The following is a 3,825-nucleotide window of genomic DNA, read 5'->3' on the forward strand; positions in this document are numbered from 1 at the left end:
TCTCTTCTGTCTTCATTTCGTCCGTCTCATCTTTCTCACCCGAACCACCACCCACCCATTCCCACGATTCCTGAAAGCAGGCTGAAGAGGGCCTTCCGCCCTACCTTCCGGCATAGTTCGGAGGGACTGCCCGCCCACCAGAATTACTGGCTGGTGGGAATGAAACACCCAAAAGTTTTGTTTTTTTTTTAGTACAGGCACCGAACGGCATGGCTTAGAGGTTTAGACCATTGCTTGGCATTCGGGAGGACGCCGGTTCGATTTCGGGTCCGTCTGCCTTGGTTCAAGTTTTTCTGTGGTTTCCTTGGATCACTTAGGTAAATGCTGGGGCAGTACTACTCCACATAAAGTCTTTAATTCTCCTCTGTCTTCGTTTCGTCCGTCTCATCATTCTCACCCGAACCACCACCCACCCATTCCGCCCTACCTTCCGGCGTAGCCGGAGGGACTGCCCGCTGACCAGCATTACTGGCTCGTGAGAATGAAACACCCAAAAGTATTTTTTTCCGGTTCAGACTCGTAGCTTCGCTTCTAGCACGTGTCCATCCATCCCTTTAGAGGTGGACCACCTATTCCGACGGTTTTCCTTCCCAATATTCCCTCTCCCCCCACGCTTTACCATTTTCAACCCTCTCTTCAACCCCAACTTTCCATTGTCTTCCCGCGGATGAGTAACTGTAATGGTTTACCTCTCCTCTCGAGGAGGGTTTTTAGTCGGTAAATATCCGACACTACCGCCCTTCAGGGGCTGTCTTTTGAAGATTTCTCCTCTTCGAGAATAATCTAAACAAGAAAAAGCTCAGTTTTACTCAATTCTTGTTTCGCTCTTTAGCGCGAGTACCCACCCTACTGTTTGTGAAGGGACACCTATTCTCACCCACATCATCCCCCCCCAAAAAACCTCCTGCCCATTTTTATTTCTCCCTCTCCCCAGTCTTCCTTTGGGAGTCACAGCCTTAGAGATGACCTCCCTACTCGAGGAGAGGTTTTAGTCGGTAGGCGTTTCGACGAATCCGACACTACCCCCTTCAGAGTGTGTACAGTACAATCAGTACAGGCATCTCTTACATTCAACCTACTCGCGGCAAGGGAGAGAGAGAGATCTTAGCCCCAAACTCACTAACCACCGCCCGTTTTGTCTATGATTTTCGCCTATCTCTGACATTCCATCTACCAGTGGCAAGGGAGAGAGAGAGAGAGATAGACCTATATTTCTGTTTTAAACTTCGCATCGAAATCTCTGTGTATATATTGTATATCATTGTATTGTGCGTGTGTGTGCTTGACTGGTTTCTGTTATATTGTTGTATTGTGTGTATGCTTGTACCTGAATTATCGTACTGTATGTGAATTTGTCTATCTTTTTTAATTCTTTCGTATATATTTAATTAGTGTACATATCGTGTGAATATTAATAAACTTAGTGGCCGATAACGTGCCGTTTTATAGCAACGTAATAGTTGAACTTTTAAAAATGAGTTTTGCTGGATGCGCGGACTCTGTCATGAATTGCGTAGTTATAAGATTTGATTTTGTAAGGGTTTATCGTTGCGCTAGGTTTTTGAGCCTGAGTATAGCTTTTGGAGTAACTTTTCTTCTTGTGTAGGTGTTGCCAGTTTCAAACGGTGTGTGCTAGAGTCAATGAGATAAAGGTCCTCACTGACGCTTCTATCTGAGGAATCAACAACTGCGTGTTAGAGAGGCATCTCGCGCCTTCTATTTAATTAGATTAGTTTTTGGGGCTTTTTTGTGGGAAGTACACTTTGGGTTCTTAAATGAATGATTGTGTCAATCCTAATTATTTTATAGATTATTTCCATTTTGAGCGGTTATTTTTTAATATCTAAGTATGTGGTGTGATTTTTAAGACCAAAACAAATATTAGCTGGTACGTTTTCCTAATCTCGCTGTTTATTTGATGCATCAATCTTGTAAGCAGCATTTGTTTTTAATGTGATTACTATAATATTTTATTGAGAATCACTTTTATTGATAAATAATTAATTTGGTATATTGTATTTAAAGCGTATCTAAACACCTTCCTCTCACTATTACTACTTTTATTTAATTATTTGCCGTTTAATTAACACTTGCATTATTAACTAGGTACCAATCACGACTATATGCACACTTTGTCACTTCTTCACTCCTTCTTCTTCGCAATGTGTCGCCTTGAACTCGTTCCTGTACTGACTCGAAAACTAAAACTTTTGGTTGCTTCATTCCCACCACCACTAATGCTGGTTGGCGGGCAGTCTCTCTGGACTACGTTAAAAAGTAGGGCGGAAGACCCTCTTTAGCCTCCTTTCAGGATTCGTGGGAGTAGTTGGGTAGTGGTTGGGGTGAGAAAGACGAGACGGACGAAATGAATAAAAGATTATCTGTGGAATTTTACTACTTCAGCATCTACCCAAGTGGCCCAAGGAAACCACAGAAAAACTTGGACCAAGGCAGACGGACCCGGAATCGAACCGGTGCCTTCCGAATGCTAAGCAATGGACTAAACATCTAGGCCATGCCACTCGGTACTCCAACAAATATTTGTAGAGGCTGGCTCTGTTTTTAGAATGATCTAGTAGTATGCCGTCTAAAAACCTTATCTTCTTTGCTGCTATGTATGTTAGGTTGCCTACATACATGTGATAATACTTTTTTTACTTGATGTACATCGTTAAAGGTTTTCGCGGGCAGTAGGGGAACTGATGCTGTTCTGATTGGAGTCTAAAGGTCGTCGTGTGTTGAAGTTGCTTCCTAACGTTTTGTTAGCACGAGTGGCTAGCTTTCTCAAAGGTCCTTCCATCTCCGGTGCTGAATGTTGTCCGATGAATAGACCTCTGAAGAAGTTCGTCTCTCGTGCTAGCGAAACGTTAGGAAGCAACTCCTGTTCTCCAATTATTTCGAATACCTCCTCATTTCTAAATTTCTCTATCCGCAATATCCTCATCATTCAGTTTCGATGTTGAGTTCTCTACTTGGTAAAGTTGCGCCCGAGTTTAAGTTGTGAGAATCGATTCTCAAATTTGATTCATTGATGATTAAGAATCTGCTTTTTTTTAATAATCGATCGTGGATCCAGTTCAGCAAGTAGATATTCATCAACGTAAATTTTAATATACTGATTTCCACTGTAAGTGCACTGGGCCACAGATTAAAGTGACCATATTTTTTTTGGTCAAAGCGGGACGTCCGTTGTAGAATTATGTAAAATTACAAGTTTTTTTATTAAAAAAGGGTAAAGTACGTTACATTACTTCTAGTTAGGCTGCATTTTATATTTGTCGACTGAACAAATCTTTTTTAAAACCTCTGGTATCGTTTTTAGGCACAGTACATGATTTATTTATGTTAATCTTTATAATCCAAATGGCTTTCAATACTAAGACGCTCAACTGTCCTTTTTCACTCGTCCATATTTTGTTCATTTGAGAAAAGATTCTTTCGACAGGTGCGTTACGTCCAGGCAGACACAAGATATACTCAATAATTATAGAAAAGTTCGTTAAGTAGATATTGTTTGGACGGAAGTTCTGGAATAATTTTACCCAACGGTTTTCAGCAGTCAAATTCTCAGCATTCCATCTAGTGATTTTTTGGACTGTCGTAAAGCTAGAAATAAGCGAAAACTCGTCGAAAACTTTGGTGTCCTGATCCTTACAAATAAATTCTTGCGCTCGGCGCACTATGCTACGCGTTGTATAAGACAATTGTAAATTAAATTATCATTTGGTCTGTTTGCGAAAGCGGAACTTTTGTGCTCTCGCTGGAGACAGCGGAACGGACAGCCTGAAAGCGGGACGTATGGTCACCATACCACAGATGGCTTTC

The sequence above is a fragment of the Agrilus planipennis genome, unplaced genomic scaffold (genome assembly GCF_000699045.2).
Source record: "Agrilus planipennis isolate EAB-ADULT unplaced genomic scaffold, Apla_2.0 scaffold315, whole genome shotgun sequence".
Lineage (NCBI taxonomy): Eukaryota > Metazoa > Arthropoda > Insecta > Coleoptera > Buprestidae > Agrilus > Agrilus planipennis.